Source organism: Colobus angolensis, unplaced genomic scaffold, assembly GCF_000951035.1.
Source record: "Colobus angolensis palliatus isolate OR3802 unplaced genomic scaffold, Cang.pa_1.0 Scaffold172, whole genome shotgun sequence".
NCBI lineage: Eukaryota > Metazoa > Chordata > Mammalia > Primates > Cercopithecidae > Colobus > Colobus angolensis.
Window position 1 is genome coordinate 556539 of NW_012114844.1, and position 26256 is coordinate 582794.

The window sequence follows — 26256 nt, forward strand, 5'->3', positions numbered from 1 at the left end:
ATCAACATTTCTGCAAGTACATGACAGTCATCTAATCAATGACTTTTTTTTTTTTTTTTTTTTTGAGACGGAGTCTTGCTCTGTCTCCCGGGCTGGAGTGCAGTGGCCGGATCTCAGCTCACTGCAAGCTCCGCCTCCCGGGCTTACGCCATTCTCCTGCCTCAGCCTCCCGAGTAGCTGGGACTACAGGCGCCCGCCACCTCGCCCAGCTAGTTTTTTGTATTTTTTAGTAGAGACGGGGTTTCACTGTGTTAGCCAGGATGGTCTCGATCTCCTGACCTCGTGATCCACCCGTCTCGGCCTCCCAAAGTGCTGGGATTACAGGCTTGAGCCACCGCGCCCGGCCTAATCAATGGCTTTTTAAGGAAACTGAGGCACAGAGAGGCTAGCAATTTAGGTGACTGCAGATTAGGCATTCTTCAGGAGGATGTGGATAGGCTGGGCTTCAAAACAGACAGGAGATATTTATTGCCCGAAGATAATTTGTCTATCCTTCTTAATTCATAAATAGCTTGGTAACTTAAAAAACAAACAGTTCTGGCTGTTGAGATTAAAGAACATTTAGTACAAAAATGAAATCTAGAATCATATTTGTATACTGCTTAGTGTTCCGATTTTGAGACTAACCTTCTTGTCAAAACTGAACATGGATTTAACAGCCTAACGTCTGTATCAGTGGAAATGGAAGAAACGCTTTCTTAACAACTGCCCGACCGTCACCTGGGAACACTCCTCCTTTGCGCCATCATCAATAAAGAATCCACAGACTCTCAACTGCTCTTTTGCCTTTGACTAAGTTTAGATCACACACCCATCAGAATCTTTGATTTGCTTTTTCTATATCTTAGACTGATGGGGATGAGTGATTCAAGCAATACAAGGAACAGGCAACGTAATTGGACATGAGAAATAAATAAGGGTAGTGTAATATTGGAAAGAGAAACTAAGATGTCATCATTTCAGGGGACACAATATCATACCTTATTAGATGAACAATAAATATGTCCAAAGAGGCCAGACACGGTGGCTCATGCCTGTAATCCCAGCACTTTGAGAGGCCAAGGTGGGAAGATTGCTTGAGGCCAAGAGTTCGAGGCCAGCCTGACAAACAATGACAAAACTCCATCTCTACAAAGAAAAAAAAAGTTGGGTACAGTGGTGTTCACCTGTAGTCCCAGCTACTCGGGAGGCTGAGGCAGGAGAATTGCTTGAGCCTGGGAGGCAGAGGTTGCAGTGAGCTGAGATCACACCACTGTACTCCAGCCTGGGTGATGGGAGTGAAACCCTGTCTCAAAGAAAACTATATATCTATCTCTCTCTCTCTCCAAAGAAGCATTCTGAATACAGTGCAGTGAATACACTTGAAGGAAATTGTTAAAGATAGCCACCTTTGCAAATTCAATAAAAGTATTTTATTACAAAGGAATAAATACTTGAGATGTGACTGACATCTTATTTTTTATTATGAAATATTTTACACATAATTGAATATATACATATAATATATATAAAGAAGTTTCAAAGCAAAATAATGAAAGGAGCACTCAGCACCCAGTTTATCTATAGACTCCATAGAAAGAAAACAATATATAAAATGTTATTGAATGGTATAAATAAAGATTTAAATAAATAAAGATAGTATGCTTCATATGGGAAAGCTACATGCTATTGAAGGTGCCCCATTCTCCATGATGTGCTTATTTCACATTGCACGCCTGTATCAAAACATCTTATGTATCCCATAAATTTATACATGTATGTACCCACAAAAATAAAAATTAAAGTTATTGGAAGATGATTTTTACTTATGACGTATTTATTAGATTGAATATAGTCACAATTAAAAAGCCAAGAGATCTCTTATTGGAAATATATAACATTATTCCAAAATTTGTTTTAAAAGACAGAGGGAAGAAACATTTACAATGAAATTATTAAAAATTTTATATTTAAAATACATTTACAAACATTGAAAACAAATAAATATAAATCAATGGAACAGAATAAAATATCTACACATAAACCCAGCTAAATATAAGAATATAATATTCAATATTTTAGAATAAGAAGGTAATGAAGGATTATTTGATAAGTATTGCTGGGACACCTAGAAAGGTATGGGGGATCACTCCATGTATACAACACACTAAGTGCTTCCTGGTGCTGCTTGTACAGCATTTTTTAAAGTGCAGATGCGCGCCCCTTCAGCAGCTGGCCATTTTGAAGGAGAGACAGGCAGTGAACAGGCAGCCATAGTGGAGGATGACAGGTGCCCAAGTTGAATTACACATGGTGTGCTCTGGGAACAACAGGAGAACTCATCCCAGACTTGGGGGATTCCAGACTTCTCAGAGGAAGTGAAAGCTAGGCTGGACCTGAAGGGTGCTACGAAGGGTGCTATCTAATGGAAGGAGCTGTTTCGGTGAAGTGGAGCCTGAGGCCAGAATGGCTCTGTGCATTTAGGGGTGAAGAGAGGAGAGGCGGCTGACAGCTCTTTCAAGAATCTTTTTATGAATGGACAGAGAGGTAGGGCAGGAATAGCGGTAGGTGCAGAGTGAAGGGGGGAAAATTCTTCACAAAGCAGGAGAGACTGGAGCATGCTGACACTGTAGTGGGGAAAAGAGTGGGAATTTGAAGATACAGGGGAGAGGGAGAGCTTGAGTTTGAGAGAGCTTAAATGATCAAGCTCTTCCTCCACAAGATCCCTGTGGAGGAAGCGAGGCAGACAGGCCAGGGGCAGAAGGAAGAGGACAAGGACGGGGCTCTAACATCATGACCAGAGAAGGATGGTCCTGGGAAATGAAGCAATGTGCATGGTTCTCACTGAGGCAAAATTCACATACATAAAATTAACCCTTTAAAATGAACTACTCAGTGGCATTTAGTACATTCACAATGCCATACAGCCATCACCTCTATTCAGCTTTAAAACATTTTCATCATTCCCGCAAAATAAACTTTGTACTAATGAAGCAGTTGCTTCCCATTCTTCCCTCCTCCTCTGTTCCTGGAACAACCCATCTGCATCCTATCTCTACGGGTTTGCCTGTTCTGAGCATTTCATATAAACGGAATCATGCAATTTGTGACCTTTTGTGTCTGGTTCTTCTTTCACTTAGCACAATTTTGTTCAAGGTCATTCACGTTATAACACATTTCACTCCTTCATTCCTTCTTACAGTTGCTACAGACTGAACTATATCTTCTCAAAACTCATATTTGAGTCCTAACTCCCAATATCTCAGAATATGACTGAATTTGGAGATAGGGCCTCTAAAGAGGTAATTAAGGTTAAATGAGGTCATATGGGTGGTCCCTAATTCAACATGACTGGTGTTCTTATAAGAAGAGGAGACTAGGACACAGACACACACAGAGGGAAGACCATGTGAAGGCGCAGGGCGAGGACGGCCACCTGCATGCCAAGGAAAGAGGTCTCAGAAGAAACCAAACCTGAAAATACCTTGATCTTTGACTTCCAACCTCCAGAATCATGAGCAAATAAATTTCTGTGGATTAAGCCACTTAGTATGGGGTATTATATTTTGGCAGCCCTACGAAAGTAACATAATGGTTGAATAATATTCGGTTGTATGGGTATACTACAATTTGTTTAACTACATATCCACTGTTGGATCTTTGGGCTGTTTCCATCTTTTGTGTTGTATTTTGAGAAGTGGTCAGTTCTTTCTGATGATTTCTAAATCTCTATAAAGTCCTAGTCAAGGTTATCTTCTCTGAGTGGTGGTGAAGGAGACAGACAAGAAAGCTATGATCCAGAAACCAAAGTAGGCTGAATTTGATCTCAGTGGAGCAAGTGTAGACATCAGAGTGAAGAACTGGTTCTGAAGCGTCTTCAGAGATTAAAGAAGACATCCTCAAGTTGAATGATGAAGAATCACTAAAAAAGGAAGACATCCACTGACTCCTTACTCTCAGGCACTAGGTGGGGCGGTGTTGGGTGGGGAGAGACAGAGAGTGTTCGTGAGAGAGTTTCAGGCCAGTTTCTGTGAGAGGGAGAGAAAGAGAGAGAGACGGGGGAGAGAGAGAGAGAGAGAGAGAGAGAAAGCTCTTGAGAGAGTTTCAGGCCAGGTCCTGAGAGAGAGAGAGAGAGGGAGAGAGAGAGAGAAAGCTCCTGAGAGAGTTTCAGGCCAGGTCCTGTCCTTTAGGGAGAACCAGGTGGCAGCAGGGCTGTAGGCAGAGGGGTGGAGGGTGTGTTTAATGAAGGGGAGGGAGTACATAGGAATTTAACTGCAGAACAAATTGCATGTTCTAGAGCAGGGGTCCCCAACCCCCAGGTTGCACAGCAGGAGGTGAGTGGCAGGCAAATATTATTGCCCGAGCTCCGCTTCCTGTCAGATCAATGGTGGCATTAGATTCTCATAGGAGTGCCAACCCTATTGTGAACTGCACATGCAAGGGATCTAGGTATCGCACTCCTTGTGAGAATGAAACTAATGCCTGATGATCTGAGGTGGAAGAGTTTCATTCCAAAACCATCCCCACTCTGCCCCCAACCCTGTTCATGGAAAAATTGCCTTCCACAAAACTGATCCCCGGTGCCAAGAAGTCGAGGACTGCTGTTCTAGAGGACACAGAGGGAAGATCTGAAAAGGAGGAAAGTAAAGGGAGTAAGGTCAGAAAACAGGATGCATTTAACAGCATGTTTGGGGGAGTATATATGACCAGAGAGACTTATGTTTGGGTACTTACCAAATAAAATATAAAGAACTTATTCAAATTTTTAAGAGTAACATGAAATTCTTAATGTTAAAGGGTAAAGACTATAGTCTATTCACAAAAATCCAAATAAAATCTGTAGTTTAGATAATAGTAATATACCCATTGTTTTTTGAGACAGGGTCTCACTTTGTTGCCCCGGCTGGAGTGCAGTGGCACAATTTCAGCAGCCTCAACCACCCAGGTTTAAGCAATCCTCCCACCTCAGCCTCCAAGTAGCTGGGACTACAGGTGCACACCACCATGCCTGACTAATTTTTTTGGTAGGGGGAGGCGGGTAGAGATGAGGTTTGCTGTGTTTCCCAGGCTGGTCTCGAACTCTTGAGCTCAAGTGATGCACCCACCTTGGCCTCCTAAAGTGCTGAGATTACAGCCGTTTGCCACCACACCCAGGCGTATTATATCAATAGTAATTTCTTAGTTTTGGCAAATGTACCATGATTGTGTAAGATGTTAATAGTAGGTAATGCTGGATAAAGGATATTTAAGCATTGTGTATGCCATCTTTGTAACTCTTCTGTAAATCTAAAATTATTCCAAAACTAAAAGTTTAAAATAATTTTTAAAAAGTCAATCACCAAAAAGTAAGTACATTTAGGATGTAGATACATGCAAGACATGTGTAACATAACTGAAAATCAGATTTTGGAGTCGGACGTACCTGGTTTCTCATCCTGGATGCCCCAATTGCTAACTGCAATGTTGGGCAAATTTCTTTATTCCTTCAAGCTCTGTGTTCCAATCTCTAAAATAGGAATCCTAATTATATATACTCCAAGGGGTTCCTGGGAAGAGTAAATGAGAAAATACTGGCAAAATGCCTCATCATAGTGCCTGATTGCCTGATACATAGTAAGAGCTCAATAAAATTAGCTTTTATTATTCTTGCAGGTGATCAAAGAAATGCAGAGTCAAACAATGTTGGCAAATGATTTCACACCTACTGAATCGGCAACAACTGTGATCCCCAGTGCCTGAGAGAGTGTGCTGAAACTGGTACAGTCATAAATTGTAAACCAGTACAGCTATTTGGAAAAACAATGTACCAATATAGACACAGCAAGAGACTGCAGAGATGGTCACAACCTTTCACCCAGACCTCCTCTTAATGATTTGCAGGGTTCCAGGCAAGTGTATAAATGGAGCCTCACATACCATATGTATAAGTAGTTTAAAGTTAGAAATCAGGTTACAAACTGTTAAATGAAAATATGTTCTAGCCTCCTGCCTTGGCAAATATACTGTCACCACCACCTGGAAGGGCTCAAGTTAAAAATTCTCAGATGCCTCTGTGTCCTGTGTTGGAACAGGATGGCATGGGGAGAGACAGTTGCCAGCCCCCAGGCCCACTGTCTTTCCAGTTCCTAAGTCTGTCCAACATTGAGGGGGCCTCATGTGAATGTGTGTGGACAGCCTAGCCCATGTGTCCAAACTCTGTTCACTACCCCACTGCCTGTGGCCACTCCTCAGATCCGGGTGTATCTACTGGTGGTGTGACTGGATCTCAGGAGGAGAGACTCAGGGACCAGGGCTGGGTAGGCCCTGGAGATGAACATGGGGCCAGTGGGCAGAGACTGCTGGGAGTCCTAGGCACCCGGGGAATGTTCTAAAAGGGAGGATGTGGATTTGCAGTGGGCATGTTCCTTTGGCCTGCGGACTCCTCACCAGGTGGGAGGGACACGGCCCAAGGAGGGCCAGGGGGACAGCCCCTGCCTAATCTCACTGCAGTACTCCTTAGAGCCCATCCAAAGGAAAGAAATAGTTCAGCAGAATAAAAAGGTTATGGGCACAAAGATAGTATCACTGCATTGCATTTGACACTAAAAAACCCCAACCTAATGTTCAACAGTAGGGAAACGTTAAGACAACAATGGTAAAGCTCTTCAGAGCAGTAGTATGCTACCATCAACACTGGTACATGTGACAACCATGTCATAACGTGGGATAATGTCTATGTGTAGGTATAATAGCAAATGAACACTGGCAACTGTGCAAACATCTGTGCGCCCTAGGTGAGATGCGGAAGTCAACCTGCAGACATAAGAACAGCTGCCTCAAAGGGGGTTGAACTCTTTCAGGCAGCTGAAAGATTTTCCTCCCAAAATTGTCTCTTTCCTGAGGCTGGGGAGAGGCAGGGACTTTTCAGGGTCTAATAGGTAAGAGTTGGCTGGTTAGACTGGAGTTTTTTGTGAAACTCTACTAAGGAGTTTGAGATAAGAACCTGCTACCTGCTGCATGGAAGCCAGAAAAGCACTTTAAATAATCACACTCCGTTTCTGCGTGGGCTGAAGATATCCTTGAGTCCTCCCAACCCTGAGCCCTTTTCCAGGGGCCAGCACACCCAGAAACCACGCGTACAGTGTTCGCTCTAGATGCTCAGGATGGTCTCTGCTGCGTTTCTAAAGCTCTGTCATGGGCTGGGTATGGTATGGGCCATGTCTCACTGAGTCCTCGCAACAACCTGGTGAAGTGGGAGCCTCAGCATGGCAGACTTGGACACTGAGGAGCTGGTCCAGCACCACACAGTTGGCAAGCAGAGAAGCCAGACTTTGAAACTCTGTGCTTCCATTTGGGCACGTTCACTGGGAAATCAAAAGGCAGTGCTCCCTTTCTCCCCACAAATTGCTTCTAGTGTCCCATGGGGCCAGAGGAACTCAATCAAAATGATATTCTATAGATGTGGGATAATGGTAGCATGAATAAATCAATAATTGCATTTCTGGGCACTTGACTGTCCCCGTGGTTCTAAAAATGAAAAGACTCTGGTATTTAATTTATATTTTATAAGAATGAAAAAGGCCAGGCACAGTAGCTAATGCCTTTAATCCCAGCATTTTGGAAGACCAAGGTGGGAGGATTGCTTGAACTCAGGAGTTCAAGACCAGCCAGGGCAACATGGCAATACTCTACAAAAAATTAGCTGGGTGTGGTGGTGCATGCCTGTAGTTCCAGCTACTCAGGAGACTGAGGTGAGAGGATCACTTGAGCCCAGGAGGTCGAGACTGCAGTGCCAAGATAGCACCACTGCACTTCAGCCTGGACAACAGAATGAGATTCTGTCTCAAAAAAAAGGCCAGGCACAGTGGCTCAAGCCTGTAATCCCAGCACTTTGGGAGGCCGAGATGGGCAGATCACGAGGTCAGGAGATCGAGACCATCCTGGCTAACACGGTGAAACCCTGTCTCTACTAAAAAAATACAAAAAAACTAGCCAGGTGAGGTAGCAGGCGCCTGTAGTCCCAGCTACTCGGGAGGCTGAGGTAGGAGAATGGCGTAAACCCAGGAGGTGGAACTTGCAGTGAGCCGAGATCCAGCCTGCACTCCAGCCTGGGTGACAGAGCAAGACTCCACATAAAAAAAAAAAAAAAAAAATTGGTAATTGTGCTGGGTAAGGAAGGGCTGATTTTAGCACAGAACAGAGTGGGGCAACCATCAAGCCAAATCTGTTCCACTGCTTGTTTTTATATGACCCATGACCCATGACCTAAATAATGGTTTTTACATTTTTAAATGGTTGGGGGAGAAATGTGAAACTTATATGAAATTCAAGTCTCCATATCTATAAATAAAGTTGTATTGGAACACAGCCTTATTCAGTTGTACATATATATTGTTTATGGCAGCTTCTGCACTATACCTGCAGAGTTGAGGAGTTGTAACAGGGAGATCATATGGCCTGGAAAGCTGAAAAATTTTACTATCTGGTCTTTTACACAAAGACTTTGCTGACCCCTGAAATGGAAGAAGACTACAGGCCTAGTTATTTAGTGATAACTGAACCCATCTTTCATTGTTTGAGTAGCTTTTGTATGTCAATTGTTAAGCTTTACTTATCTAGATTACTTCAAATCCTACAAAGTACATATTATCGATCCCCTGAGCAAAGCTAAGATATTAGCTGAAGCCTTAAATTCAAGTTCCTACTATTTTTTTGTTTTGTTTTGTTTCTTTTGTTTTTTTGAGACAGGGTCTCGAGCTCTGTTGCCCAGGCTGGAGTCAGTGGCATGATCATAGCACACTGAAGCCTCAAATTCCTGGGCTCATGTGATCCTCCTGCCTTGGCCTCCCAGAGCACTGGGATTACAGTGCCCCATCTCAAATTCTTACTTCTATACCATGGCAGAGGAGCAGAGCAAGGCCTCTTCAGAAACGTGAATTCTAACCAAGGCAGGGAAAATATATTTAGAGGTCCTGAATACTGAAAACATTATAGTGTACCTTCCCCAGCCACCCCTCTGTATAATCCAAAATATTAAACATTGTTGAACTCAAAACTGAGTGAAAGCAAGTCCAACGGAGTTCTAATTTCCTCCATGATAATTACATGTTTTTCTAAAATCGTATCTATTTTATGAGAATTTTTTGGTGTCCCTAGGTATCTACTTGCTTCATTTGTCGTGTGATTAAACCCCAATACTGACCAAAATCTGTTGGCTTTGCTAAGTCTGAGCTCAGGGCACACATGAAGAGTCTCACAGTGTGACAGCCACCTGGTGTGGTGATAGAGTCCTGTTTTTTCCACCAAGAGAGAAGCCGTCCCTAAAGAAGTCTTTCATTTAGAAAAGCAGAACATATTTACTCAAAAAGCCATGCGGCCGCCTGAATCAAATGCCTGTCAGACCTTCTCCCTCACCTCAGGTCTATGTCTCTCTGAGCCCATGTCATGATCAGAGATGTTCCTTAAAGCAGGGCTCCCCAACCCCTGGGCCATGAACCAGTACAGGTCTGTGGCCTGTTAGGACAGGAGGTGAGCGGCAGGTAAGCAAGCATTACTGATGGTAATGGCAAGTCATTTGGAGTGTTTGCTACCATCATACAGGCTGCAGCAGGAAGGTGCAGCTGGGGCTGTGTGCTCCATGAAGCCAGCAGGAACCAGGAACAAGTGGGAGCCCCACCCCTTCTAAGTTGGAGCTGGAGCTCCCTGGGTGCCTCTTCAGCTGCCCAAATGGCAGCTGCAGACCCAGGTCTCTCAGACGGGAGCCGCGCCCTCCCAGGCACAGCAGGCAGACAAGCTCCTGGGCAGAAGGAGGCAGGTCCTGGTAAGGCCCCACCTTCAGGCCAGGGAGCGTCTGAAGGCTGTGGGCCCAGCTGCCACTCTCGTGAACCAGAGTGGGGACTTGTGCTACCTTTTCTGGGCTCGTCCATGGCTGCCCATAGACCAATCAGCACACATTTCTTCCCCTCTGAGGCCCATAAAAGCCCTGGGCTTAGCCAGAGCAGAGGAAAGGATGGAAAGACACCGGGATAGCCAGCTGCAGAGAGAAGCTACCCTCTCAGCAGGGAACTGCAGAGGACAAGACAACCAGCCTGCAGAGAGGAGCTACCCTCTCTGCTAGGAGCTGAACACTTGTCAGGACACCCTAGCTACAGAGGACCTGCCCACTGCAAGTCTTCTTTGAGCTGTTCGTCTTGCTCACCCTCCACTTATCCACATACCTTATTCTTCCATGTTGCAGGACAAGAACTCAGGACTCAACAAATGGTGAGGCTAAAAGAGCTGCTGTGACACAAGCAGGGCTAAAACATGCCCCTTGCTTGCCACGTTGTGGGTGAAGAGAAGGAGAGAAGAGCTGTAGCCCTTCAGGGAGCCCAGACTTGGGAGCTCCCTGAGCCAGAGTTGTGACTCCCTCTTTGGGGTCCTGTGGTTCCTGGCGTCTCCAAGCTTCTGGGTGCCACTGCATTCCCTGGTGCCAGACAGGGAAGTGACTTGCAGTGCACATGGTCCAGCCACAACTTTGCAGAGAGTGCTGTTGGCACCTGTAGCTGCCTGCCCCACAGCAGCAGCCAGTATGTCTGACTGAGCAGTGACCGGACCCCATGCTCGCTCACACACCCCTCACTGTTCCACACCTGACTCACCCTTGGCAGGTGTGGGACCCAGGCCAGCAGTGTGAACTGAGTACAGCCTACCAGGCCCAGTGGGCCGGAGCAAAACTTGGCCAAAAACATCACTGGCCACAGAGGTTTCTGGCCAGGAAAACAACACCCCAAGGATCCTGTAATATTACCACCTGAGTTCCACCTCCCGTTAGATCAGTGGTGGCATTAGATTCTCATAGGAGCACAAGCCCTATTGTGAACTGTGCATCTAAGGGATCTAGGTTGTGCGTTCCTTATGAGAATTTAAGATCACTTAGATTGATGAGATCACTTGAGCCCAGGAGTTTGAGACTAGCCTTGGTAACATGGTGAAACCCCATCTTTACCACAAAATCAAAAATTAGCTGGGTGTGGTGGTGTGCGCCTGCAGGCCTAGCTACAGGGACTGTGGTGGGAGGATCATTTGAACCCAGGGAGGTTGAGGCTGCAGTGAGCTAGATCACACCACTGCACTCCAGCCTGGGTGACAGCGTAAGACCTTATCTCAAAAAACAAACAAAACAAAACCAAAATGGTTTATCTTAAAAAAATGAATATGGTCAATATTTTTTCTCCTTAGTTCTATTTTAATTTCAAGCACTCAAGTAAGCATCAAGCCTCTGATCAGAATGGGAGAGATAGGCAGAGAGAGCTGGGTCTGTTCAGGAAACCACATCCTTTCACAATTAGGGAAACAACAATTTTTATTTTTTTTGAGACAAGGTCTTGCTCTGTTGCCCAGGCTGAAGTGCAGTGGCACAAATCATAGTTCACTGCAGCCTCGACGTCCCAGGTTCAAACAATTTCCTTAACTCAGTCTCCCAAGTAGCTGGGACTATAAACATGCACCATCACGTCTGGCTAATTTATTTTTATTTTTAATTTTTTAGTAGAAACAGGGTCTCTCTAGAAAACTTACAGATGAATTGGACAATTAAATACTGAACCCTGTGGAACAAATGGAAGAGAAAGTGAAGGCCTGTCTATCCCTAGACACTCTTTCTAGAACATCCGTCTTCCTCACACTGTCTCCTCTTGACTTCCATGATACCCTAGGCTGCTGGTTTTCCCCCTACCTCTCTGGCCAGTCTTCTTCAGTCTTCTTGGCCAGCTCCTCGCGTCTCTGAGCCCCAGTCCCTATATGTTGGAGTCCTTTTGGGTCTCAAAGTTTTTTTGTTTTTTTTTTTTTTACCCCTTCTCTTTTAGTGTTTTCTTCCTATGAGATCTTTCAGTCTCTAGCCTTTAATGCCACTGAATGTTGCCATTTCTACTCCCGTGTTCATAATTCCAGCCCTGATGTCTAGCCTGACACTTAGAGACTGTCCACGGAGGGATACAGGAACAAAGGAAGTGACAGGAATGACAAAGGGAAATATGGGTTTGTGTGTTTCTGCATGTTTCTGTGTCTGTCTGTGTCTCTGTAGATTCTGCATGTCCAGAAAAGAATACAAACTAAGAGGCCAACAACATCAAGGGGGGACATATTGCAGCAAATATGAAAAACAAAGAATTGCTGTCTTATATACAAAATGTTCATAAAATTAGAAAACAAACTCATTAAGGCTCCAAGAATAAAACAGGCAAGAAGCAGGGTCAGAAAGTTCTCAGAAGAGAAGATACATTTGGTATGCAAGCATAGAAAAACGTCCAATCTTAGGACTTATATTAATGCAAAAGAAAGCAAGTAGATACATAGTTATATAAGAGGAACAAAGTTTGAGAGGTTTTGAATGCTGTTGTTGTTGAAGCGAGTGAAACAGGTGCTCTCCCACAGCCAGCAAACTTGTATAGTCCTGTTGGAGAGCAATTTGCTGCATTTGATCCAGTAATTATAGTTGTGGCATAAATCCTAAAGAAATCATTCCATAAGCTAAAAAGAAAACTCTTAAGAAATCATCTATACAGAAGTAGATTAAGTAAGCCTTGATAAATCACTAGATTTTGGAATAGCTCAGATTTTCCTGACAATAGGAATCACCAAAAGTACTTACTATGTGTGCAAGTCCCTCTCCCTGGGAAATTCTGATTCTGTACATCTGAGATGGTGCCCAGGAATCTATATTTTAAAAAGGCACTTTAGGCTATTCTTATCTTCAGACAAATTTGGAAAATACTGATAGAGGAAATATAATGAAATGCCATCATGAGGTCATTAAAGCTAATGTGTGCAAAGATCATATAATTCTTTTTTTTTTTTTTGTCAGACAAAGTCTCACTCTTGTCCCCCAGGCTGGAGTGCAATGGCACAATATCAGTTCACTGCAACCTCCACCTTCCGGGTTCAAGCAATTTTCCTGCCTCAGCCTCCCCAGTAGCAGGGATTACAGATGCCTGCCACCACACCAGGCTAATTTTTGTATTTTAAGTAGAGACAGGGTTTCACCATGTTGACCAGGCTGGTCTCGAACTTCTGACCTCAGGTATTCTGCCCGCCTCGGCCTCCCAAAGTACTGGGATTACAGGCGTGAGCCACTGTGCCTGGCCACAAAGATCATATAATTCTATGGAAAAATAATGACATTTTGAGTTCCAAGAATGTCAAATGAAATAGCAGGATATAAAAGTCTGTGAAGTATTGGTCTATTCAACAAATAAATATTTACTGAGCACCTACTAAGTGCCAGCCAGGTGGTGAGGAGACAGAAGAGAACAAAACAGCTGCCATTTATCCTCATGGAGCTTTGAGTCTAATGGGGAGATAAAGAGTAAAGTTAAGAAATAAAGAAAACAAACAGACAAAAAATTCCATACTTACCTAACTGCATGGCAATGATCTCTTTACAAACACATTGTCTCCTTCCATGGGTGGAGAGCTGCTGCAGAACCCAACTGCTTTCGGTGAGATTCTAGTTCCATTACTTAGCAAGTGTTTGCAACTCTGCAGCAGGTTAGGAAAGAACTTGTGTTGGAAGGAAAGAGTGTGGTGCATGGATTTAGTAAAACAGTAATAAGAGTGGCCGGGCACGGTGGCTCACACCTGTAATCCCAGCACTTTGGGAGACTGAAGTGGGCAGATCACAAGGTCAGGTGTTCAAGACCAGCTTTACCAACATGGTGAAACCCTGTTTCTACTAAAAATACAAAAATTAGCCGGGCGTGGTGATGCATGCTTGTGGTCCCACCTAGTCGGGAGGCTGAGGTGGGAGAATTACTTGAACCCAGTGACCGGAGATCACACCACTGCATTCCATCCTGGGTGACAGAGTGAGAATCCAAAAAAAGAAAGAAAGAAAGAAAGAAAGAAAGAAAGAAAGAAAGAAAGAAAGAAGGAAAGAAGGAAAGAAAGAAAGAAAAAGAAAGAGAAAAGAAGAATAGGAGCAGAAAGAAAGTGAGTTAATAAATGACCAGGGCTGTTTCTGAATTCTGTATGGTGGGGCAGAAAAGATTTTCTTTAAGGCGACTTCTGGGTACCTGTAGACAGAGGTGCTGGAAACCCACTGGCGGAACAGCAGCCCTTGTCTGGAGGGACAATGTGGGTCTCCAGAAGCTAATACCACAGGTCAGAGGTCGGATCACCCACCCCAAATCTGGGATCAGTATGAGTCTAGGACTGGGGCAAAAGCCCAGGGTGGGGATAGAGGCTGTGTGAATTAACCTGCCATTCAGAAACAGCCTCAAGTTTAGGCTTGGAGTTCACTCCAAATGAGATTATGAATACTGTCACAGAGAGTCACCCATAAGATCGGAAAAAAAAAAGTTAACTAGGACTTTTATGCTTGTGTGTTATGAGTGAGCTGTATTGACTCTGATGCAGTCTGAATATTTTAAAAATAAATTATATGTTTATCTGGGAACCAAGAAAATTATGTTGCATTATAGTTAGTTGAAGCAAATATTTAATATCCTGGATATGATAGCTTTTATAATTCCAGGTTGGCATTTCTTCCTCATATCAAAAACTATACTAGGGCCAGTCACGGTGGCTTGCGCCTATAATCCCAGCACTTTGGGAGCCTGAGGTGGACAGATCACCTAAGGTCAGGAGTTCAAGACCAGCCTGGCCAACATGGTGAAACCCCGTCTCTACTGAAAATACAAAATTATCCAGGCATGGTCACGCACGCCTGTAATCCCAGCTACATGGGAGGCTAAGGCAGGAGAATCGCTTGAACCTGGGAGGCGGAGGTTGCAGTGAGCAGAGATCATGCCATTGCACTCTAGCTTAGGCAAAAAGAGAGAAACTCCATCTCAAAAAACAAACAAACAAAAACCTATACTAGAATCCTCAAACACTGGAAGTGGTTTAAGCCTGCCTTGACTCTGAGAGGCTATTCCAGGGCAAGAATGCTGCCCAGTACTCTCAAATCCTGTAGAAAAGGGGCTGGTGCTTATTTCCTTAGGGGTATTTCTGTGTAGTTTATCTTTGGTGCTGATGTGGTCCTTTTCAACTTACCGTGTTAAACACGACATTAAGGTTGTGTTAAGAAGAGATGTCACCAAGTGAGGAAGAACCTCTCCTGGGATATGTCCCACCAGGGAGCATATCTGCAGGATCAGATTATAGGAGGTAACAGAGCTGGGGACTTAGAAACAGCAGCAACCATTGACCTATATAAGCTGTCTAGTCTCCTATTTATTTACTCATTCTAAGCACTGTCTATTGGAATTTTTTTAGGAAGGCAGGTTTATTGGTGTGGGCTAGAGAGTTAGATCCTGAGACCTGCTAGTCCTGATCTGTAGGGAGCTGACTGGATGACCTTGGCCCCAGGCCTGCCATAGATGTAACAGGGAAGATGCACTTGGCCATCTCCAAGGGCTACTGCAGCCCAGAACATTCTACATTAATAAGACTCAAAGTGTTTGCCCAATGGCAAAAACAAAAGTCACACCTTCCAACTCAGACCATCCAAACTGTTCAAGAGCTTCCAAGTTTTATTTGTTGAATCCCACAGGTCTATCTTCATTCTAAACTCTTATTCCCCCCAGTAATATATCTGTAATAATCCTGAAGCATGAATATCTTGAAAATAGCTGCAGATGCCAATAGTTTCCCAACAGCGCTGATAAAAGGGACCTTTGTTTACATATTCATCATTCAGAGTGCTTTGAGAAATTAGGAAGTAAATTGAGTTGCAATTTTACAAGTTACTTGGCCCTTAGGACTGTCTTACAGTGTGTGGTGTGTACCTTGTGCCTATTCAGGACCACTCCTATCAAAATGAATTTGTAATACAAACATGTCTTCAGCCAATGGGACCACAGAATCTCACCTCATCATAAGAGATGCAATCAGAAGTATTGTGCAAACACCTTTCCCTGACAGAATAAGTTCCTGGCAACCCAGTAGCCCCCTGCATAATCAAACAGTAAGCCAGATCCTAAATTTTCTATATAAATGTAGAATATGGAAGCTGTAGTCAAACAAAAATAGCAATAGTAGGGTAGAAACCAGCACATGGCTTGGAGCCTGCAAACTAAGTTCTCACTACTTGTATGTGACCTGATAAAACTTCAGCCAAATTAAATGTAAAGGAGTTTAATTGAGCAGCAAACGATTTGTGAATTGGGCAGCCCCCAGAATCACAGCAGATTCACAAGAGACTCCAGTGCAGCCACGTGGTGGAAGAAGATTTATAGATGAAAAAAAGGAAATGATGTACAGAAATTTGAAGTGAGGTACAAAATGGTTGGATTGGTTACAGGTTGGCTTATGCCTTATTTGGACACAGTTTGAACACTCAGCAGTGTATGAATGGTTGAAGTATGGCCACTGGGATGGGTCAAGACTTAGCTATTGTTACAGGTGCATACTACTAAGTTAGGTTTTCAGTTTTGTCTGCCTATTAAGCTAGGTTACAGTTCATCCACAAGGACTGAAATATAGAAGTATGGAATCCTTCTCAGGCCACGTTTAGTTTGCTTTAACAGACCTCAGCCTAGAACTGCCCTTAAACCTGGCAAGAGGGGCCCTGCTCTGGTCCCATACTTTCAAGGATCTGCTCTCCTGCAGATGTGGCTCCTTTCTTAGGGGGAAATGCAGGCTAAGGAATGTGTATCTCAAGGCCTGGGCCTCCCTAATTTAGAACATTCTATGGATACCCAGGATTCCCTGCTCAAATGTTCTGGGCCTATTTTCAGGACCTGCCCATGTTCTTTGCTTGGTCCATCCTCCTGAGGGCAGACTATACTGAAGCCTTAGGCTAAATAAGGGGCAGCTCTTTCGTGGGGAGAGGGCCAGCGGAACTTGGACTTGTGGGCCGAGATGTGCACCCAGGTGCATGTGAGGCCTTTCTCAGTGCAAGATGGAGCTGGAGGGAGTGGGATGGGAAAGGAGGTGGTATTATGTGCTGTCAGCTGGCTCTCCCCATGCCAATGTGTTCTGGGAAAAAATTCCAAGGAGCCTGAGAACGCGAAACTTGGATCTGGTCTTCTAGGTCATAAATGAAGGTGTGCATATATATCAAGGTAGAAGGATATGTTATCTTGAAAAGTTTGTGAGTTTCCCCCAGGGATGGTGGCTCACGCCTGTAATTACAGCACTTTGGAAGGCCAAGGTGGGCAGATTACCTGAGGCCAGGAGGTAGATACCAGCCTGGCCAAAATGGTAAAATCCTGTCTCTACTAAAAAAAATACAAAATAATTAGCTGGGTGTGGTGATAGGCACCTGTAATTCCAGCTACTTGGGAGGCTGAGGCAGGAGAATTACTTGAGCCCAGGAGGTGGAGGTTGCAGTAAGCTGAGACCACCCCACTGCACTCTAGCCTGGGTGACAGAGCAAGACTCCATTTCAAAAAAAAAAAGGTTTGTTAGTTTGACTGGTAATGTTTAAATATTTAGACATGGAGTAGGTGGGTCTCCCACTTGTGATCTTGTTCTGAGTGAAAATGTTAGGGACTGGGCTGCCTTAGGCAAATCTCTCCACCTCGGAGGCTTGGAGCTCCTCTGTATCAGGAAGCCTTGAGTTCCTTGAGGGCTACTCGCTGGTCCAACTCTTTCATTCTTTGAATGTTGGCTGATGAGGCTGAAACTGAAGAAGAAAAATGTAGGCAACTTCTTTCCACAGCTGCTTTAGGTGGGATTCTTTTCAGTGCAAGGGACAACAATCTAATTCAAATCACCTTAAGCAAAAGAGAGATTCTTTCTGTTCACTTGCTTCAGACATGTTCATATTTAGTTACTCAAATACCATGTTGTCCATAATTTATTCCTATTTCTTTTTCTGTTTTTGTTTTTTGAGATGGAGTCTTGCTCTGTCACCCAGGCTGGAGTGCAGTGGCGCAATCTCGGCTCACTCCAACCTCTGCCTCCAGGGTTCAAACAATTCTCCTGCCTCAGCCTCCTACTGAGTAGCTGGGACTACAGGCATGTGCCACCAAGCCCAGCTAATTTTTGTATTTTCAGTAGAGATAGGGTTTCACCATGTTTTCAGGCTGGTCTTGAACTCATAACCTCAAGGGATCCACCTGCCTCAGCCTCCCAAAGTGCTGGGATTACAGGCGTGAGCCACCATGCCTGGCCCCTAGTTCTTGACTCAGCATTTTTTTCTCTATTGGCTTCATTTTGGGGCAAGCCAAGATGGCCAAGAGCAACTTTAGGCTTGAATTTGGCAACTTCAGCGAAAGAGAACATTCCTTTCCTAATAGGTTCAACAAAAATCCTAACTAAGCCTCTCATTGGCCCATGCTCATCCTCTTAACAAATCACTGTGACTCACCTGCCAGGAAGATGGGGGAGTGGAAGATGGCGGACTCGCTTGAACCACAGGACAGTGTGGGGTAAAGGGTATTTCCAACAGGCAAAGAGGGGTTCTGATGCTGGAAGAAGGATGCTATGTAGGCAAAATCAACAGATTTTTCACCAGCAACGCTTATCACATGAACTGTGAGGACCAAGGAAACAGAAACATATAAATATTTATGAAAGACAGAGATGAAATGGTGTGGTGGAAAATTGTGCTAGAGAAGCCAATCCAGCCCCCCTCCCAAAGCAGCCACACTTAGCGAGCTGTGGGTCAGGGGTACCCACTCTACCCTCTCTTTGGCTCCAAAGCAGATGTTCACTACAGTCAACTTAGACATTGTGACTCAGAGACTGAAAGTTCTGTCCGGCACTTGGACTGAGGATCTACATGGAGATAAGCAGAGAAAGGTGGTCTGTGAGAGAATAAAGCGGAAATGCAAAGAACACCAGAGACCAGGCAGCCCCAGATAAACAAAGAGATATGACTCCTTCCCTCCAGCCAGTGGCTCCAGCGCCTTGCAAGACTCAGCTGTATTTCCTGCCTTTGGCAGAGACTCCTGGGTCCTTCCAACATGTTTTCCTCTGTGTGTGTGTGTGTGTGTGTGTGTGTGTGTGTGTGTATGTGTGTGTTAAAGCTGGATTTAACAGTTTGCTGTTCCACAAACCACAAATAAAACAAAGCACAATAAAAACATGAAGGCAGGGAAATGCTGTTTTTTCTTCTAACGTGTAAGAATTGAGTCAGGTGTTTCTCAAGACTGTTTTGATTTTTATCTTAGTTTTTCACAAACATCCAGAGAAGGGGTAGGGAAGGGTGCACATGACAAGGCGGCTGAGTTCAAGGTCTGGAGCAAGAAGCTCTGCATCTCTGCAGCTCTGATGGGGACGGAGACCCTCTGGGCAGAGCTATGCAGGGAAATGCTCATTGCTCTGTACCGCCTACCCCAACTCCGCTTTTGCCAAGAGGTGGACTGAGCTGTGCTAGCACCAATGTGGAGAGTTTTGGACATCCAGGCCATATCTGTAGCAGCTGCTGCTATCTTGATGAATAAGCTACATCCTCAAAGAATTTCACGTCAAACCAGTGGTTATAAATGGAACCCGATTTTCAGTGCTTGGAGAGAACCTACACACTTCTGTTAAAATCTCTTAGCAAAGTGAAATACAACCTGTTAATCAGCATTTATATAAGGCAATATTTTAAAAATCAAAAAAAACCTTTTTTTAAAGGCAAAGTTGACAAGACAAGCTGGATGAATCAAATTTCTGCTTTGTTCTGCTTTCACTAATTCCTGACAGAGCCAAGTTGAGGCCTGATTATAAAGCTGTGCTTCAGCTCCCTTAGCAAATCTGTTGCTGGAAGAGAAGGAGCAAGCACTTACTTTTTGAAAGTAAACTGTATTTTAAAAGCACCAGGGGACTGGTCTATTTAAAAGAACAATGGGCTGAGTGGCACTCTAATGATGGACTCCAGCTTGGGGGCTTTGACTATCCTAGTTCCTTCTTGGGTCCCTTTTGGCTGAGAGTGAAGCAAATAAACAAACACCCCTGATGAAGAGGTCCTTAACCAGGGTGTGCAGCAGCATCACTTGGGGAGCTGTAGCCCAGAACACACGCCCAGCCCCACCCACCAGCATTACTGAGAAGGGAAGGGATCCTGGCTGTGTGAGCTAGAAAAGCTCCCCAGGTGATTCCGCTTCAAGCTTTCGGTTAAGCACCCAGGCTAATGAGCCTTATTTAAAAGCTCAGGTTACTCAGCAAAATCTGTTGCTTTTAAAATGGACCACCTTTAGAAAAACCAGCAATGTTGCATGCCAGGATGGGACTCTCTCCCTGGAAATGAAAAAAGCAACCCCTGAGAAACGGTGCTGGGACAGTAGGAGGGCCAGTGGTTTCTCCTCACGTCCTAGGAAGGAAAATCAAAGGGGGAGGCTGCAGGGAGTTAAATGACTTAATATGCAGCTAAACAGCCTTTTATTTAACTTGACATGCCAGATAACAAAGCTATTACTAAGTGATAATTTCTTAATTGAAAGGGGGAAGGGAGATTTGTTTTATATTTTCAAAATAATCTATAATGAGCATTACTAATTTGACAGTCAGAATTTGTGTGTGTGTGAAAAATGACCATTTTGAGCTATTAAAAGGGAGGGCGAGCAGACCTGCATATGGCAGCTTAACTTGCTGTGTTTTTGCCTTAACTGGTAGCCGGTGCCTGATAGTGCATGACTGAAAGTTGGTGTGGTTGATTCTATTAGTGTGCAATTGTTCGCAGGCATTTTACCTAGAAATCACTTGTGCCATCATGGCCATAGTATTTTTCCAGCCTCATCTCTTACTGAACTGTACCTCTAGCTCTGAGTCCAGTCACAATGAACTAATTTGTAGTCTCTCAGTCATCCATGCTTTGCACATGCAATTTCCTCTCCATGGAATATGAAATACCTTCCCTTCCCTCCTCTTGCTTCCCTTCAGCTTCCAGACTCCTGCCAGCAAGCTTATAAGTCACCTTTCAAATCTCAGTTCTCCTCTGAGACCAGCTCTTACTCCACTTGGAAGACTCGGGGGCTCCATCTATCTCCTGGGATCCCTGGACCAGGCACTCTAGACTGTCATTATAGCAACTCATTGAGTGTATTACAGTGGTGTGTTTTTGTGCCTGTCTCCCCACCATTCATAATAGTCGACACGCACTTGGTAGATGCCGTCATTTGATCACTGCAGCAATCCTACAGGGTACCTTTTACTGTGACTCCCATTTCCCAGTGGAAGAAACTGAGGGTCAAGCATAGTAGCCTGCCCAGCTCTCACTACAAGTAGATGGTTTACCTGTGATACAATTCAGGTTCATCTTGCTTCTGAGTTTGTGCTCTTAACTGCCATATGAGCAAACTTCAATCAGAAACTGTCTTTTCTTTTTTCTTTTTTTCTTTTCTTTTGAGACACAGTTGCTCTGTCGCCCAGGCTGGAGTGCAATGGCACAATCTCGGCTCACTGCAACCTCCCCCTCCCAGGTTCAAATGATTCTCCTGCCTCAGTCTCCCGAGTAGCTGGGACTACAGGCGCCCATCACCATGCTCAGCTAATTTTCGTATTTTTAGTAGAGGTCGGGTTTCACCATGTTGGCCAGGTTAGTCTCGAACTCTTGACCTCAAATGATCCACCTCGGCCTCCCAAAGTGCTGGAATTACAGGCATGAGCCACTGCACCCTGACTGAGAGAGACTGTCTTTTCAAATTTGTATCTTCAATGCCCAGCCTACAGGAGGTGCTCAGTGGATAATGATGGATAATTATTTGGCAGTTATCCATTGCCAAAATAATGGATAACGTCACTGCTTCCGGCTTTGGCAGATCTCACTCCAGGTAAATCATCCTGGGGGCATTAATTACCTGCTGGAGTTCCCTGGTTAAAACACCTGTGACACCAGCCTACACATACGCACAGGGCTCTGAGGTGATTTTTTTTTATGGCAATAAAGACATAAAAAGATATAAGGTGAACCTACGTGGGCTGCTTATAGCACTGTGAGTTATGTATTTTCATTTGCTTGAAAAACTGAGGATATTAAAATAAATATGACTCTATTCCATCTAGTTGAGATTGTCATTTTTTTTATTCGTAAGAGAATTTAAGAAATGCTGACTTTATTAACAACATTGGCATAGGACAGTAGCAGATTGGATTAAAATACTGTATCAATGTTGAATTTACTAAAGTTGATCACCATAGTACAGTTTTGGAAGAGAATATCCCCATTCTCAGAAAATATATATGAAGCATTTAGGGGTAAAGGGCTGTAATGCACACAACTGACTCTCAGATGTCTCAGAAAACAAGTGTGTGTGCATGTGTGTGGTTTGTATGTGTGCCTGTGTATGAGGAAGTGAAAGGGACTAATGTTAACAACAGACGACTCTGTGTAAAAAATAAATGCATATTCTGGCCGGGCACAGTGGCTCACACTTGTAATCCCAGCACTTTGAAAGGCTGAGGCAGGCGGATCACTTGAGGTCAGGAGTTTGAGATCAGCCTGGCCAACACGGTGAAATCCTGTCTCCACTAAAAAAAAAAAAAAAAAGCTGGGCATGGTGGCATGCACCTGTAGTGCCAGCTACTTGGGAGGCTGAGGCAGGAGAATCACTTGAACCCAGGAAGTGGAGGTTGCAGTGAGCCTAGATCACTCCACTGCACTCCAGCCTTGGAGTGTTTTGGAGTTTGTCCACCTCAAAAACAAAACAAAGAATGAATGCATATTCTTCATATTATTCTTATTTTTACAAATGTTCTGCAAGTTTGAAATTATGTCCAAATGAAGAGTTAAAACAAATTGCTGACCTTGGAAGAAATGAACATCCCTGAGAGGAAGGTGTAATGAGAGTGTTTCTTTGAAATACAGTGAGTGAGCAAGAGCTGGTAAGGCTGGTCAGTGCCTGACAGTGGAATGAGGTTTCTTTCGGGCTGACTTGTAATGGCTGGTTTTCTTTACCTATTGATGTGTCTTGAATATGTTTACAGTTCAGCTGGCCCAGTTCTCTGAGAGGCAATTGGGTTTCTTTGCAGATGTGCCGCTGGGAGGACAGTGGTGCCTGTGCCTGGAGAAGCCCCTGGCCACGTGCTGGGACAGAGGGACATATGGTGGCACGACTCCAGCCACAGATGCAACTCCCTCAGGAACAGAGGGGCCTGCAGTTGGAAGGGGCCCCCTCCAGCTCACAGCACTGTGTGGACAGTAGCATCTGTGTGACTGCAAACTCGCCCACTGTGAGTGGGAACAGTCAAGGCTATCTGTGGCCTTGCATCTGCTGGTCCCATTCACCAGGGCAACACTGTGCATGGCTAATTCTAGACCTCCTGGACGCAGTACATGCAACTCAGCCTTAGAATGTCAGTTTCAAAGTACTAGAATGACATTTTGCAGTTACAGTCACCCCACAAGCATTTTCTGAGCATCTTCTACTTGGGATTGCTTCCTTTTTGCTAGGGACTGTGTCACGTGCATACACATAGCATATTTTTAGCTCTCATGCTGACTTTATTGAACACAGTGCAGTTAATATGCCCCCCATTTTCCATAAGTAGAAAACTGTGACACAGAGGTTAAGTGGTTTCTGAGGTAATGTAGAAAAAATGTGTAGCAGAGATTTCCTAAACAAACTTGCAGCCTGGCAGGAGGGGTAAGAAGACGCACAAGGAACACTGGACCAGGTGGAAGGAAAGAGGTGCCAAGAGAGACCCAAGGTCTTGGTTGGGAGGTGAAAAGGAGTGTGGCCACTTTTGATTCTGGGGCAGGAGGCTTTATTTGGGAAGTGGCATTTGTGTGGAGCCTAACAGGATGATAAGAATTTTGAAAGGAAAATCATAAAAAAGAGCTTTCCAATGGAGTCGAGAGAACATGGTAAAAAAACAAAGTAGGAGTTGAGATCATAACAACGGTCATTTATTGAGTTTTTTCTATATGCTAGGAACTGTGAGAGGCACTTTAGATAAACCAACTCATTGAAACAGGAGTTTTCTGAAGTGAGCCCTATTACCATCCTCATTTTTTAGGGTAAATGGAGGCATCCATGGAAGGTTACATGCATCTAGTGTGGTGACAAAGCCCACAAGCTTAGAAAGTGCTTCATGATAATAGTGAAATGATGACCACAATAGGAAAAAGGAGGGTGAGGAGGAGGAGGGAGAGGGGAAGAGGAAGAGGAGTGGGGAAAAAGGAGAGGAACATAAGGAGAAGGAGGAGAGGAGGGGCGGGGGAGGAAGGAGGAGCAGGAGGAAGAGTGGAAGGAGAAGGTGGAGAAGAAAGAGGGGAAAAATGGGGAGGAGGATGAGAAGAAGGGAGAGGAGAAGGAGGGTGAGGAGAAGAGGAAGAGGGGGAGAAAAGAGGGAGGAGGGGGAGAAGGAGAAGAAGGCAGGGAGGAGGAAGAGTGGGGGACAAGGAGGGAAAAGAGAAGGGGAAGAGGGAGAGGAAGGGGAGGAGGAGGAATGAGGAGGAAGAGGAAGGGAGAGGAAGAGGAGAGGAAGGAGAAGGGGGAAGGGAGAGTAGAGAAAGGAAGAGGAGGGAGGAGAGGGAAGAGGGGGAAATGAGAAGAGAGGAGAAGAGGAGGGAGGAGTTGGGGAGGAGGAGGGGGAGAAGGGAGAGGAGAGGGAGGAGGAGGCAGGAAAAAAGGGAGGGGGAGGAGGAGGAAGAGGAGAGGGTGGAGTGGGGTTAGGGGTTAGTCCTGGAGGCATCAGAAGCTTCTCTAGGGAGTGTGGTTTCTATCCTACTCTGCCTTAGCCTTGAGCAAGCAGGCAGATAGCATTAGTATTCACTCCTTGCCTGGGGGCACTTTAAAAGTTTATAAAAAGTTGTAGGCTGTTAGGATAAAAGATGCTCTGGAGACAAGACGGTGCATCTTCCTCAGTCACTTCCTCATTGTTTTCTCAGCTCTGATTCTGGTGTTTGATGTTTACCCAAACCCGGCAAAGAAAAAAATCCCTCTACTCACTGTGCGGTTTCTAGGTAACTTAAAGGAAATGCATTCAGGTGGTTACTTGCCTGGCAGGGTGCAGGGATGGTGTGGGATGCAACCAACCCCTCAGAGGGCAAGGGCGGCTCACTCACAGTGGGCAGCATCCCTAGGGCAGCCTCGGGCGTCTGTCCCACAGCACAGGACACTCTCGTGAGGCGCTGGAAACTCAGCCCAGGGCGTGCCAGGTCCCACGGGCGCCTTCCAGCCTGGGACACCTGTGCCAAACCTGAACAGGGAAGGTGCAGAAAAGCGTGTGTGTGCTAAAATATAAGTTAACAATTAAGGGTTTCCTCTGCTGGATATTCTCTGCAGTGGGGAGGAGCGGTGGGAGAAAGAGGCTGTTTTTGCCGCTTGGGGTATGTTTGCCCAATTGGTAAAGGTAGAATCGTTCTTTTCCAAAGGAAAGTTGTGTGGGAGTTGCTTCGTTACTGAAAACAAAGAAAAGCATTAGTGAAAAGATGTAAGATCAATAGACAATCAAAAAGGCACACTGCCAGTGTTAAGGGCACAAGCGAATTTTCCTTATAGGATTCTCAATACACAGCTAAATTATTTTGAAATAAAATGCTTCTAGGTCTTCCCTGCCTAAACCCATGTGGAGACTACTAATAGCCAGGTACAAACTTCATTAAACTGGCCACAGCTGAAAGGAGCTGGTGCCAACCCACTGCTTTTCGCTGACCGACGTATCCGGCTGGGTTTTTGACCTCATTCTGAAGTGACCGCTGCCCATCCCCTAAACCTTGAGCATTGTTTTACTAGACATCTTCTAGTGTAGGGTAATTGGAAGAAAAGTAATGGAATATATCCCTGCCTCTTCTATTTCGTGGTGCAGGGACACTGAGGGGAAAACGAGTTTCCTACAAGTGCTTGGAGATCCTCCCCCACTCCACCTCCTGATTTCCATAAGCATTTGGCATCAGAGTCTTCTGGTAAACCCCCCACCTTCTATAATTGGACAATTGGCTTTGTATCACGGCAGGAATTCGTGCCTCTCAACTTTCTAGGGAAGCTCTACAGCAGCAGTAAAGTAGTAGAGTTGTTTGAATAAAATTAGCTTCTATGCTTGTAGGAAGCATACCCAATTCCAGTTAGCTGTATGAGATGCATCCATTTTGGAGGTTTGTGAAAATACGCAAGGCTCTTGTCTTCAGGAGAAAAACAGATTTACATTCCTCCCTGTCTCAGCAGGGAACCTTCAATCAAAGGCAACCAACAAATCAACATATGATTATGTCATCACATTGGTCCTGGTTTGTAATTATACATTTATTTGTGTGTGATCAATGCTAGTCTCCTCACTGGATTCTAAACTCCCTGAGAGCTTTTCTGTCTTAATTACCCTGAATTCCAGTGCCCACACAGTACCTGGCACATAGGTCATGCTGTAAATATCTGTGGAAAGAAGGAAAAAATGGAGAAAAGGAAGGGAGGAAGGAACAGAACGGAGAAAGGAAAAGGGAAAAAA